This window comes from Scardinius erythrophthalmus (assembly GCF_964197995.2).
Source record: "Scardinius erythrophthalmus genome assembly, chromosome: 18".
NCBI lineage: Eukaryota > Metazoa > Chordata > Actinopteri > Cypriniformes > Leuciscidae > Scardinius > Scardinius erythrophthalmus.
Genome location: NC_138238.1, coordinates 11,704,547 through 11,720,481, shown reverse-complemented (window position 1 = coordinate 11,720,481; position 15,935 = coordinate 11,704,547). Strand labels below are relative to the sequence as shown.

At 37.6% G+C, this 15,935-nt stretch overlaps 1 protein-coding gene across 2 annotated transcripts in view; it reads left to right on the top strand.

Annotated features, from left to right (window-relative positions):
* The window catches only part of ablim1b (actin binding LIM protein 1b), a 93,827-nt gene that overhangs the window by 1,914 nt on the left and 75,978 nt on the right, over positions 1 to 15,935 (top strand). The window lies entirely within an intron of this gene.

Sequence of the window (15,935 nt, the reverse complement as noted above, 5' to 3'; positions counted from 1 at the left end):
TAAATGTAGGCCAACAATTGCACAAATTTGTAGTGAAATTGTTTTGCATGTTATAATAGTTTACTGTTTAGTTTTAGCTGAGAAGCTTTTTCAATGGCAAGTTGAAAACCAACCCACAAATGATTAATGTGTGTTAAAAGAACTGTATCTTTTTCTTTGGGCAATAATGGTGGACATATTCAATTACTTATTTGTAACTTTAAAGTATGTAACTATATAGAAATATTCACTGGTGTAAAAGTGTGACAGCTCTGATCTCCCTTATTTAAAAGAACAAATGAGTAAATACTAACTGGTTCATATATCCATGGTACATTTTCTCTCTTTCCCTGTATCTCCATTTCTCAGACCCAAGATCATTGTCGGCCCCTAGGGAAGCCCAGTTAAACCTGTCAGCTGAAATCAGTGTGAGAATCTGAAAAGTAAACCGTCTCCAACAACATCCAGCGAGAAGGAATCTCTCAAGACTTGCTTTTCTTTTGTTTTTTTATCAGAGCAGTGATACCACTGTTTTCTTTCCCAACAGCCCTAACATAAATTCCCCACCCAGGAAAGATGAATTTGTGACAGCCTTATTGAGAGTTTTTTCTTTCACCTCATAATTGTGTGTTTCTTAAATCATTCTAAATTCTGAGACTAAATTATAACTTGTGAGTTATTTCCAGACTGATTTGACTGAGGATTGTAAAAGAGGTGTGCTCTATTTATCACTGTCCAAATTCAGGTCATCCATTCCCCTGTAAGATATGTCTCTTATCATTGCTTTAAGTGGCTGTCAGACTGTGAGACTTGTCTCTTGATGGGGTGAGCAGGATGGACGCCAGAGCACTTGTAGTTTTGCTGCAATAGAACCTACACTGTTTAGCTTTGCCTCAGACACAGAAACACAATCACTTAACTTCAGCGGAATGACACATCATAATTCCTGCTGTTCAGCTCACTGCTACACTTTCTTTGTGCCCTGCTCATTCACTCGAGTTGAGTCAGAATTGTATTCGCTGGATTAATAGTATGAATCATTCTTGCACAGAGCTTCAACACAATCAATTAAGCTATATAAATAATTGGATCCTGCAAACAACTATCCTAGGATATACTGTTTTTGCGATATAAGGTAATGGCACTTCTATGAAGCTTTTATGCAACAGTTCTGTAAACAATTGGTTAAAGTCGGGAATGAAAATGAAGGTGAGATAGTGTTTTCTTCCCTATTGTGACAAATATCAGAGTGAAGTGGCTTCTCGAACAAGAAAAAATGTAGGGTGGAACTTGATTTTGTCCATCGGCAGTCAATTGGATTGTTGGATTGTTGTGGTTTGCTATTGCTGTGATCTCATGTGAGTGACAGGTTGTCCTACCCTCACCGAAAAACACGTCACGTCAAGATGTCGTTGCAAGAGGGAGGGGAAGTTATTTTGATTAAAAATGTCAAAAAATTATGTTCACGGAAAAATTATTTATAATAAACACATTTACAGTGCCATTTTGTTCCTGAATGAATCAGTATTTTGGGTGAGGCATTCAATAATCTTAATCACATGCAACAACCATTGAACGTTGACTCTTGCTAATGCAACATTACATTTGGTATTCAAGTCTCTTTATGATCAAGTAACCAAAGGCAGTCCTCTTGTTCTTGTGCTAGCTTTGAATATCGAACCACAGCAATAGTGACTAAATACAAATATTATATATTATATAAATAAATAAATGTAATGAAAAAGAAAAAGTACATACTTTTGAGTGTAGCAGAATAGGCAAGCTTTGGCACATACTACTTGGTCATAATTGCGTCTTTAATGGACTGCTCTGTCACTTAGTTACATATCCTGTCACCGTTTAAACTGCCTTGTCAATCAATTAATCAATTTAATTTAATTTCGCACCGTTTCGGAGAGGAATACAGTAGCACGTTGATCTTCCAGTTTTGGGTCTTTCATGCGGAGAGCTCTCCTCATGTGTTTATTAGTTGCATAATGATGCATTTAAAAGTTAAAGGCCCCCTGAAATCAAAATGTACGTTTTTTAGCTTTTAGTATGAATATGTTAGCCTTAAGGTTATGAATAAGCTGCAGGTGAGTTCCAAAACAATGACAAAATTCGCATTTAGGAGATATAAGCATTCAAAACTTACAGTCTCTCACTTCCGCTAAATGGATCACGGATTTTTATTACATCACCACGGATTCTCATCACATTTTCTGTCCAATCAAATGCTCTCTAGAATCTAACGTATCATCAGCAAACCAAACATATCTTTACAAATGTTGACAATGTTGTTGCTGATGAAATATAATGTGGATAACATTGAATAAGTATCTTTTCTTCAGGTTAGATACTGATACTTAATCACTTAAACCCACTACGTAGTATGTAACCGTCGGACTTGCACAACCTTCATGTTTTTAGTTTTTTAACACTTTTTATTTGTGTTTGTAGTTCTAATTGAATCCCCATCCAATGACTTGGTTAGATTAGCTAATTACCAAGATTAGCTGTTAGAGTGTGCATGGATCTGCACTTTGGATTCTAACTGGAAAAGTAGACCATCTGGGTATCTTTGGAATACTCATTTCAAATTTCAAATACTATTTAGGACGGTTAGTATGCGAATCGGGACGCAGCAGTAGTTTTTATTCTAAATTAATCAATGGTTTGGAATGAATCGGTTGACAAAATGATTCAATGACTCACTTGATTCAAGACCTACCGGTGTGATGATGTAACAAAATTTTGATGTACAAAAACTTTCCATATGTAAAAGTTTAAAAATTGGATATTTAAGAAGCCTTAATCTTATTTTAAGTCTTTGAACGGCAAGATGCTGACCTTTAGCCGTTGGCTCTGTTTCTTTGTGTGGACTTGGTGGTGCTCTGCTCTGCAGACCTGCCACAGTTAGAATGACCAGGGGAAGTGGAGCATGCTTGCTGATTGCTGGGTTTCAGCCTCATGAAAGCCACAGGCCTTTAATTGTTGTTCTAGGCTTAATTAAGCTTGATCCCACCAGGAAGCTGCCCCTCTGCCTCTCTCTGTTCCCAAGCCGCCCTCAGCCGGCAGAGCCCGGACTAACTACATTCCTATAACTAGGATGTCACTTCTCTTTGGATGAGCTGGTCAAGTGGAGAGGGGGAAGGGGTGATGGAAGAACCAGTGGCAGGACTTGAACTTGCAGTCCTGGGTTATGTCACCATCTCAAACTCTTTGAACCCATGTATTACGCATACTTTGGCATTCTGCTTTTGTTCCTCTTTCTATGTCCATTCCACTCGTGCGGGTTGGTGAGGTGCATATTGTTCAGAGGTTCCATGGAGATCCTGTATGAAGTCACATCACGCTGCCCCTAAAACAATGGCAGGAGCTGGGCAGGAGCCAGAGGAATGAGAGTTAAAAACATTCCCATGTGTTCAGTTCAGTGGGCTTTGTTTTAGACATGTTCTACACCACCATGTGCTTATAAGATAACCTCAGTTTGATTTAGTCCAGGCCTGTAGCAGTGGAGACTGACATCTCAATGCACTCTAGCCAAAAACACCAGCAGTTTTATAAATAATTCTATGAAGAAAGACAGCACAAAATATTTCATTGACATTTAAAGGGTTAGTTCAAATGAACGAATTGAAATTAATGAATTTACTCACCCTCAAGCCATCCTAGGTGTATATGACTTTCTTCTTTCTCCCTTACATTTTGAAGCCCAAAAAAGCACATCCATCCATCATAAAAGTGATCCATTCGGCTCAAGGGGGTTAATAAAGGCCATCTGAAGGCCCTCTGCATTTCTCTGTAAAAAATATTGTTTTAGACTTCTAATTCATGACCGGTGTTTTGTTTTGCTCCATTCTCTGCGCTTCCACGTTCGTCAATACGTCATGCGTTGGATCAGAGGTCACTCTTCGCCGGAAATCGACTTGCGTACAGCCATTACTGGAACCCAGTGATTAGTTTATAAAGTTATAATTATGGATATTTTTCTTAGAAAAACCCATGGCTGCACTTCAGACGGCCTTTATTAACTCCCTGGAGCCGTATGGATTACTTTTATGATGGATTAATGCGCTTTTTTGGGCTTCAAAATCTAAGATACTATTCACTCCCATTATAAAGCTTGGAAGAGCCAGGATATTTTTTAATATAACTCAGATTGTGTTTGCACACATCTATCTGTCTGTCTGTCTGTCTGTCTGTCTGTCTGTCTGTCCGTCTATCTATCCACTTAGACATCTGAAAATGAAATGAAAATGAAAAAAATTTTGCTACAAAAAATAAATTACAAATGAATGTGTAAATTTAGCCTGATTTGAGGATGCTCCAATGGGCATCTTGTGCTTTGGTAGAAGCAAGGACATCTGACCTTTTTTTATTTTATTTTTTACAAAAGGAGTCATATGATCAGTCACAAATAGGATTGTTTTACAAATATTTCATAAAATGTAGCAGAATGCAAAATGCATGGTAATACATTTTAAATTACGTTTTAAAATCTGTTTAAATTTTATATATATATATATATATATATATATATATATATATATATATATATATATAGGCAGGTGTGTGAGGACCAGATGGAACCCATCATTCTGATTCCAGCTGACCACACACTCCTGAGCTCTGTATTCCCCGTGGGCTGCTGATTCTGTGCTTCTGCGCTAAAAAAAAAAAAAACCTCCTGATGAATGCTTCATCTGCGCTCAGCTCCACAGACGCTTGAGAGCCTACAGAATAAATGCTCAGCTTCAATTGGGAATTTATCTTACATTGCGTTTTCTCAAATGTATCAGGCCACATTTTCCTGAGGCCTGTTTCTTGTCAAAGCCAGTTCGATTTCCTTAGTTTATCTCTCTCTGTGGACAGAAGTCCAGTTACAGACCAGTGGGAGAAAGGGCTGCTGATATTACTGGCTACCAGCCGACTTTTGTCCCAATTAATTCCTGTGTTATTGTAAAAGATGTGACTAAAAGTAAACCTTACAGATCCCTCTCAAAACAAAGGATCCTTATGCTTTACACTGTAGTAAAAAATCTTAATCACAAAAGCCATAGTGTATTTGATCCCTTTTTGCCTCCTTGCCTCTTGTTAGTGACCTTGTGAAAATATTGAAGGAGCCGACTTTTTGCTTTTTTGTGTCTGACTCTGTATGTGTCCGATTTTGTCCGAAGTGTTGGGGTCCGCACAAAGACAGAAAAACCTGAAATAATCTACACTGTGAGGGAAATCCAACAGTCTCAATGAGGAAAATGGATTAATAAACATAGAAAAATGAAATGTTTCTGAGGTTAGGATGATAGAAAGTGTAACTAACTCAGTATTAAACCCATAAGTCAATGGAAAGTCAAAGTGTGTGCAAATCTCGATTTAGACCCTGACAATGTTAACGAACAAGATGATCGTGCTGAAAGTATTTCAAGCCCGGACTTTGCAAGCGGTATGTTTTTTTTTTCTTATAGATACAATGTTATCCAGCATTTAATCCTATTTGTCAGAAAACTATGGTAATACAAACAGTAATCAATCACATAATCATGTATAATTTTCCTAAGGGGCGTTTAACAGTCTTACAAAAGCAAGAGCTTTTAAAAGCTAAAGTAAACACTACGTCAGTGCTGTATGTTAGTTAGCAGACTAGCGAAGGGAAAGCTTTGCGCTTATTTTACGTCAAAGCAACTACATTTAATAATTATTGGAACTGTTAATAGAAAACAACTACAAATAATAAGACATACTTACAAGTTGTGATCCATAAACAACAGATTGTCCCGACAAAATGGGAATGGCTTCGTCTTTTAGGAGAGGCTTTTGTGTGTATAAACTGCATTGTACTTGTACAACGTTGAGGTTATAATGTTCAGGAACAATTTTTTTCCAGGATGAAAAAAACAGCAACAACACTCTGATAACTGATAACTTAAGTAATAATTTCTATAAAAAATGTGTCTAAAAGAAAATTGTGACAGATTATTGTAGTATTGTGGTTGCTTTTCATAAAAAAAATGTTGATTTTCCTAAGACCGCCATCAGTTATTTAAGTTAATGTTGTTTCTGTACATGTCAGTAATAATCCTGTACTCCTAATTGATCCACTTATGAATATTGATGCATGGACGTCCACTTAGGATAAACCGAAGACATAATCCGATTAGACTGGCAAAATCTTGTAATCTTTTGAGCTATATTGAGCACAATGTTTGCATTTTTCCTGGCTAAGTGTGTTTGTAGGTCATCTATAAGGTCACAGCAGTATATGAGGTCTTAATTGGTGCATCCAGGAGGGCCACCTGCAGTAAGAGCAGAAGAACTCACATTAATTACATCTTAGCCAGGCACAGTTGCATTAATAACAGCTCTACAGACTGTGGCTCGGGAGCAGCACACGGACTCCTAACAGGATCAGACATTACTGAAACAGTAGAATCCGTGTTGTTCCCCAGGCCAGTGCCCTGTGTGTTTCTAGCACTGTTTTGGACTCTCATGTTTACCCAGCCTTCTGTCAACCCACAGGATATAGAAACTGACCTTCTGATACAGTGATCCCACAACTAGTGCTCAGGGGAATCTCCTAAAGCCAAATTTGAGATATTTGGAGCATTTGTCAAGGCATTTTCACTTGCTTGCGGTGTCTGAATGAGTTATTTTAACCCGTCAGCTCAGAGGATGATCAGGCCTGTCTGAATGATGCACACTGACATGGCACAGTCAGGGATTTTTTTAAAGGGGTCATTTTTTATTAAATTTTTCTCCTTGAAGTCCACTTATAATGTTATTAAAGATTTTTTCATCAGATTTTAGTTTTTCAGGACCGTTTTCACCTTCTTTTCAACACTTAATTTTCATTATATGACCTTTTAACCCTTAAATGCAGGAATGTTTTGCCAGTCATTATTACATATTCAGGTCTTTAGCGACCTGGATCTATATCTAACTGGGATTAATCTTTGACCGTTGACTTATATAACTCTCCTGATATTTTAATGACAATTACAAATGAATAAAATAAAGCATATTTTATTACCTTTTGGAACTTCCAAGGGTTCAATTTGAGCAGATGATTTTTAACATGGTCAGAGATGTTTTCTACATTCAGCAAATGGCTCATATTTGCAATTTCAACCATATTCTCATAAATATCTTCAAAATCAATATTTTGATCACTGACAGCTTCTTCACCAGATCCACTATCAAGTGACAGTGACAATAAGATTTGATTGCGGTGCTTGCTCTGCAGTAAATCGAAGAGTCATTTGAAATTTTGCAGATATTGTGAATATTCGCCATCATTGTGAATCAGACATTGCCACCCTGAAGAATAAAGGTGAATTGCACTTATTGAGTCATCAGAGATTCAATTGTTGAGCAGAAAAAATATACTTACACTATTACAATGTGCTAGTGACACTATACACTTTTTTATAAAAAAAAATATTTTCTTGTTATATTGTTCATAATGAATATATTGAGGAATACTAAGAAGGTTGATGAGAGGAAGGGAAGTGAATGACATCCCGGGTCTATAAGGGTTAATGAATATAGGCCATAAGCCAGGGGCTTTTTAAACTGGGGTCCAGGGAAGTTAACGTGATAAATATGTTTTACTACTGAATTTGATCATATTTAAAATAAGAAAAAATATGGCCAAAAGTGATGTCAGGAGAGGATATTTGATTTAATGATCCTAATTTATTTATTTTTTAATATTTTAAATATGAGGGAATAACAAAACACTAAACACACTTGGCATATTTCATTGTGTTATCACAAGTTCAACAATTTACTCCAAGCACAACTAAGCGATATGCTTACAAAATCTTTTACAAATTTTCTATTATCTATCTGCTTTTCAAATCTGCAGATCTGATAGTCGGCTAATGTTATGCTTACATTAGTGAAAAGAGAGCATGACAGCGTATAAATAGTGCTTTGCATGCGACAAGGCCATTGCCAATGGCTACATGACATTAGAGCTGCAGCTAACATGCAATCTCTTTGTGTTATTACATGCTGAGAGAGCTTTCTCTTCTCTGTCACACTATTCTTACAGTATATATTCTGCACACAATATAGTCACTGCACATGATATTTTGCGGGCACTTGTTTTATAAACACTGCTTTTAGCAGCAATGTACCAAATGGTGCATTAGCAAATAGATTTTAGAGTTATGAACCCATTAAAAGCACAATGCCAAATGTTAAGACACATTTCAGACACATTTACATGCTTTTTTATGGTGTTCTAAACAGGCACAAAGTAATAAAGTGGCAAGAGATAAAATCTATTTTTTTGCAAATCAAACCATTTGCAACTAGCAAATGTAGAGAATTTTTAAGTCCCACTTAAAAGGGACAGTTCACCCAAAGATGAAAAATCTGTCATCATTTACTCACCCTCAAGTAATTCCGTTCCTGTATGAGTTTCTTTCTTCTGCTGAACACAAATAAGATATTTTGAAAAATGTAAATAACCAAACAGTTGATGTGCCCCATTGACTTCCATGAGTTTTCCATACTGTGGAAGTCAGTGGGGTCCATAAACTGTTTAGTTACCCATATTCTTCCAAATAACTTATTTTGTGTTCAGCAGAAGAAAGAAATTCATAGAGGTTTGGAACAAGTTGAGGTTTAGTAAATTATGACAGATTTTTCATTCTTGGGTGAACCATCCCTTACTTTGAACCAAAGTATTTTAATAAATCCCTTTTCAAAGTGACAAATACACTGGCCCGACACATTTAAAGCTGGTTAAAATTAATGTGACAATAAATAATATAAATAAATAATTTTTAAATGGTAAGAGCTTTGCTTGTTGCTTGTGGTATCACACCTGGTTAGGACACAGTGTTAGATTTGTTTTTGTCTTGCTTGCTTGCACCTTGTTCTCCTCAGAGACTTGTGCTGTTTGCTCTGGTGCTCGTGGTTCTGTATTGAGACTCTCTTAAGGGCTGCAAGGGCTCTTAAGGTTTGATTCTGATGTTGGCTCAAGGTCTGAAGGTCGTCCAAACAAACAAACACCCCCACAATGTTTCCGAGCAACCTCTGATATCGTGGGCCGGTCTGTTTGCATGGTAGACTATAATCGCCAGGAATATAACTCAAACCAGCTTCACGTAAAATACAGAGGGGAAAAATTTAAAAAAACCTCCTCTTAACTGGAAAGGATTACAACATCATGAAAGAATTTCCCCAACATTTCCTCTTCAAGTGAGTCCAATGAGCACAGCCAGTTATTGAAGACAAAGAGCAGGAGGTTTGGTTGTTACAATATTCTCTCAAGTGTAACCATTTAATGCAATTAACCATTTTCTTCCTCTTTCTCACAGTCTCTCTCTGTGGGTGTTCGTAAGAGTGTGTGCTTTTGCATTTTGAACCATGGAGCAGATGTGGCACATGCCTACTTTGCTGTGTTGTGGGGCGTTTCACGATGAGTCTGTTTAATCAGGTTCAGTGTCTTGACAGCCAGTGGGTGGAGCCGAACATAACACTTCACCTTTATTGTTCCTGGAGAGCATGCATCTGTTTGCAAGCGTGTGTGTGAGAAACAAAGCAGGGATGCGGCCGCCTAATCCTCACAGTGTGTGGAAACATAGTTCCATGTCGTAAAATGTCAAAAGCACCTTGTTCTAGATTTCTCAACGAAGATGGATGTGTCTGTCTCCTACATTTCTTGAACTCAACCACACAATTCTTTTGGAGTGAAATTCCTTCAGGGATGTTGAATTAGGGTCACACAACCAGAAAAAAACAACAGATGTTGTACTCCAAGGTTTTTGAGTTTTTTACTTCATTCGTTATGTTTGAGACATAAACCACCGCACCATATTTGAATGTTTTTCAACTCGCATAAATAAGGAGGCGTCAAATTATGATAAAACCAGCTGTTTATTATTGACATCTAAATGTTAAGGTTATGAAACGTACTTGCGATATTGGGCTTAACATAACTGCACTGTTAGCATGTCCTTTTTATGTGCATGCTTATACTTCACACTGTGAAGTGGATCTTGAGCTGGTAATTGCCATGGTGTGCAGTGGACTGTGTTTGATTGGATTAGATTTGCTGTGTTTTTGGCCCAGAGTTTCATGTGTAACAAGTTATTTTTCTTGCACTTTTCAATAGTGCAGCTAGGTGGAGCAACACACAAATTTTCACAGCCTATAACTTAACATAGACCCGGGGCCTTTGCCATCTTCACACTAAGGACCTCTTAGTTGCATTTTTAGCCTGGCCTAACTATCATATAGTATAATACCTTAATGTTTTTCCTTGATCATAGATGGCTCAAAATCTCCTCTTAGCACATTTCGTCTGAATATGAACATTTTTAAGATTTGGTCAGTCTAAACAGTTTTGAGTTTAATTGATCTAATTTTGTGTCTCTGGAAAATAGTGATCTGTGACATTGTATTGAGTTGTATATCAAAGCATTTTGTGTCTATTTGTTAAAGGGATAGTTCGCCCAAAAATGAAAATTCTATCATTTACTCACCCTCAAATTGTTTCAAACCTGTAAGAATTTTTCTGCTGAACACAAAAGAAGATATTTTGAAAAATGTCTGTAACCAAACAGTTGATGGACCCCATTGACTTCCATAGTATTTTTTTTCCTACTATGGAAGTCAATGGGGTCCATAAACTGTTTGGTTACAGACATTTTTCAAAATATCTTCTTTTGTGTTCAGCAGAAAAAAGACATTCTTACAGGTTTGAAACACCTTGAGGGTGAGTAAATGACGACAGAATTTTCATTTTTGGGTGAACTATACCTTTAATGAGGGATTTGTGTGTGTGTGGGGGGGGGGGGGGGCATCTTACTCTATAATCTTAATATATTTACATACTTTATGAGATTTACATGGCACCGCAATTAAAATAGTCATATATAGTGATACTTGTGCATCTAATGATTTTGATGACTGCATTTGAGTCTCAAAATAGAGAGACTGAGATTTCAATGCATTGTGAATAGTAGACGTTATATAATGCCAGTGCTCGTTGTCATGATGCACTTTACATTGCCTGCATTCATCTATAAAGTGATTCACTCTTGCCATGAGAAATTCTATACGCCACATGGAGAAATGTTATGCAATAAAATGTGGGCCTGAGTGGTGATGAAAAGGAGGATTGTTAGATGTTTTGTCCAACTAGCCATGCGTGGTTTAATAACCTTCCTCCAAAAGGAGGGCCAATCCAGAACTACACCCCATCTGACGGACAGGCGGACCGGTTGCATTGTTAAGGAGGTCCAGCTTCCAAGTGTGTGTAGACAAGCTCTTGTGCACTTTCCTTGCAGATTAGTTGCTTTATTTTGTTGACCTTGCCATGGATAAGAACATATGTGTAATAGGCCATAGGGTGGACACAGAAGAACATTTTACATTACACAAGGTTGACTGAACATGACATGAAAATATGATATAATTTCATACTTGAAGAATTTTAATTAAAATTTTTCAAAAATAAAAAAGTTGAACTCACAGATAGTACTGGTGTTCTGTCTGTGATATGAATTGTCCATGTTACCAAAAAGCCAATATCAGTATTGTGTTTTCATAGTCTTGTATAAATATATACAGTGGGGAGAGCAAGTATTTGATACACTGCCGATTTTGCAGGTTTTCCTACTTACAAAGCATATAGAAGTCTGTAATTTTTATCATAGGTACACTTCAATTGTGAGAGACGGAATCTAAAACAAAAATCCAGAAAATCACATTGTATGATTTTTTTAAATAATTACTTTTCATTTTATTGCATGACATAAGTATTTGATCACCTACCAACCAGTAAGAATTCCGGCTCTCACAGACCTGTTAGTTTTTCTTTTTAGAAGCCCTCCTGTTCTTCACTCATTACCTGTATTTACTGCACCTGTTTGAACTCGTTACCTGTATAAAAGGCACCTGTCCACACACTCAATCAAACAGACTCCAACCTCTCCACAATGGCCAAGACCAGAGAGCTGTGTAAGGACATCAGGGATACAATTGTAAACCTGCACAAGGCTGGGATGGGCTACAGGAAAATAGGCAAGCAGCTTGGTGAGAAGGCAACAACTGTTGGCGCAATTATTAGAAAATGGAAGAAGTTCAAGATGACAGTCAATCTCCCTCGGTCTGGGGCACCATGCAAGATCTCACCTCGTGGGGCATCAATGATCATGAGGAAGGTGAGGGATCAGCCCAGAACTACACGACAGGACCTGGTCAATGACCTGAAGAGAGCTGGGACCACAGTCTCAAAGAAAACCTTTAGTAACACACTACGCCGTCATGGATTAAAATCCTGTAGCGCAAGCAAGGTCCCCCTGCTCAAGCCAGCGTATGTCCAGGCCCGTCTGAAGTTTGCCAATGACCATCTGGATGATCCAGAGGAGGAATGGGAGAAGGTCATGTGTTCTGATGAGACAAAAATAGAGCTTTTTGGTCTAAACTCCACTCGCCGTGTTTGGAGGAAGAAGAAGAATGAGTACAACCCCAAGAACACCATCCCAACCGTGAAGCATGGAGGTGGAAACATCATTCTTTGGGGATGCTTTTCTGCAAAGGGGACAGGAAGACTGCACCGTATTGAGGGGAGGATGATGGGGCCATGTATCGCGAGATCTTGGCCAACAACCTCCTTCCTTCAGTAAGAGCATTGAAGATGGGTCGTGGCTGGGTCTTCCAGCATGACAGCAACCCGAAACACACAGCCAGGGCAACTAAGGAGTGGCTCCGTAAGAAGCATCTCAAGGTCCTGGAATGGCCTAGCCAGTCTCCAGACCTGAACCCAATAGAAAATCTTTGGAGGGAGCTGAAAGTCCGTAATTGCCCAGCGACAGCCCCGAAACTTGAAGGATCTGGAGAAGGTCTGTATGGAGGAGTGGGCCAAAATCCCTGCTGCAGTGTGTGCAAACCTGGTCAAGAACTACAGGAAACATATGATCTCTGTAATTGCAAACAAAGGTTTCTGTACCAAAAATTAAGTTCTGCTTTTCTGATGTATCAAATACTTATGTCATGCAGTAAAATGCAAATTAATTACTTAAAAATCATTCAATGTGATTTTCTGGATTTTTGTTTTAGATTCCATCACTCACAGTTGAAGAGTACCTATGATAAAAATGACAGACTTCTACATGCTTTGTAAGTGGGAAAACCTGCAAAATTGGCAGTGTATCAAATACTTGTTCTCCCCACTGTGTGTATATATATATATATATATATATATATATATATATATATATATATATATATATATATATATATATATATACACACACACACACATTCTGAATATATCTATATCTTTTATCTACATATATCTTTTTTCTGAAAATCCAGTTTTTCCATCACAGGAATAAATAACATTTTAAATATGTTAAAATAGAAAACTGTTGTTTTAAAATCCTAGTAATATTTGACATTGCTGTATTTTTATTGAAATAAATGCAGCCTTGGTGAGCAACAAAATCAAAAAAACTATGGAACAGTATATATAAGTCATATTCAAACATAATTTCCTTTAAAACTATGAAATATCAAATTCTGTAAATAATGTAAAAATATAAAAATATGTTTAATCTCTTTTATAAACAGTCTAGTTACGTATTGACAAAAATGTGAATGTAAGTTGATATAGCTATATAATTTCATAATATGCATTATATGCTGCAATAATGGTTATAATGAAAGTTCTAAAGTGTTACAGAGGAAAATATAGTTTTCTTACATTTGAAGTCTAGAATGACTGAGACCTCCAGCGTTTAAAAACCTTTGCTGTATTTTAAAAGCCTATTAGAATACCAATGAAGGAAAAAGAAAGATGATCACAGTTTAGCATTCACTTCTTCACCTCTCGCCCAGATTTTTTCTCATAGCTGTGTATTGGTTTAACCTTCATGTGAGGGACTGTGAAGGGTGTGACAGAGGTAATGGATACACCGTGGTGTTGTTCAGCACAGCCAGAGACTGAATGACAACACTGCGAAATGTCAGCAGGACTTAATCTGCCTCTCTGCTCTGTCATGTGAGGCATTTCAAGCATTTGAGCGCTTGTAACATGAAAGGATTTAAATACTCAAATTATGGAAACTTATTTTAGCCTGTTTGAATGCTGTAGTGCTGCTAATATAAAACTGGATTTTATCTAAGTGCTTTAAATTGTTTTGTCTATGTGTTTTAAGCCATCACTGAGATCATGACAGTTTCCTTATCTTAAAATAGACCATGTGGAGCTTAATATTGTCTCGTACTATTAAAAGAGTGTGTGTGTGTGTGTGTGTGTGTGTGTGTGTGTGTGTGTGTGTGTGTGTGTGTGTGTGTGTGTGTGTGTGTGTGTGTGTGTGTGTGTGTGTGTGTGTGTGTGTGTGTGTGTGTGTGTGTGTGTGTGTGTGTCGAGCTGAGATACAGTTTGAGTGTGTGTGCTTGGGTGTAGGCATTTCTACATTTGCCCCAGAACATTCTGTGAGATAATCATAGCCGCTAGTCTCGCTGAAATTACACACTGCCCCGACACACACTTTTCAGATTGTTTCTATGGTCATGAGTCTATGATAAGTGTGCTTTAGCACAGCTGACAAAGGCTTTTTGGCCCATAGACTATCTCCCTCATGCTAAAGTGGTGATTATGTGACTTCCCTATAAGGCGACATAGACATGGGTGGCCTGGGCACTTCCTGGATTGTACTCTGTCATTAACAGTCATTATATATTCCATTGTCTCCTGAGTCCTTGCTCAGATAACCTCCACCTGGATCATACAAGGCACTGGTGAGCTGCATCTGTAATTCCACAGTTATTATCTTAATGCACAATGCCCAGGTGAGGAGATTTAGTTAAAAAGCTCTAAGTGAAAAATGAGCTGTCACAGACATTGGAATGAATGATAGTATCACATGAGAGCCAACAACGTTGTGGCACACAGCATATCTGGTCATGTTCGCTCTATGTCTTCCATTAGCAGTCTGAGTAGTAATGTTACTTTTAATCTAGTGCTGATTTATGTAACTGCTGGGACATCATCCTAGTGTGTGAATTATATATCTTGTTTAGTCATGAAATAGCGCAGGTCCTTTGCATGCAATCTTCTAGCAATCACATCACTATACGGCAAAAGCTGATTCTGCAGCCAATGAGCTTGCTTGCTCAATATTTAAATATTCTGGTTCAGTGTTCACCGTAGATCAGATTTCCTGCACTGAAGCCCTCTACCTCCCCCAGCTCCACCTGTCTAGATCTGCTAAAGAATTGATGTAGGCCTATTCATGCAGCAGCAGTATCTGCTCACAGGAGTGTGTCTGTTGGCAGTAGCAAATCCATACTTGCTCTACAACAGCAGCGTGTGTAGCAGATCTAGTTTACCAAGATACTTTAACATGGTCATATTTATTAACATGCTATTTCAGTGCTTTACCCTATGATGCTTTGCAAACACAAAACAGCTGATGGAAACAAGGTGGAAGGAAAGTATATTTGAATGCTTTTACAATTTAGCACAAAGTTTCCCAGGAAACACTATACTTTTGCAAGAGAATGCAATGTTTCTTGGTGGAGTGCAAATGTTTTTGACGTTTCACAACGTTTTTTGGGAAACAAAAATTTGACTAGCGAACGCAAACATTTGAAAATGAACATTTGAGTAGCTTTTTGTGAATATGACTGACTCAGTCAGTGGCAGCACATCACTGTTTAATTTATATATTGATATTAGTGTGCATGTATAAATGGTACATTTAATGTTTTAACTCGCTAGTATGACATGCTTATCCTTGAGAACATTAGATTGGACAAAAATCTGTATAGTGCAATATGGGCCATCAATATACAGCCCTGCTTCCATTGAAAAGAGAGAGACATTTTAAATGTTTATATATGCTAAAATATATCTGTGTCTGTCAATATTTAGGAGTATACAATCATGTAAACGACCTCAAAGCTAACAAACATGGACTAAAAGCCAC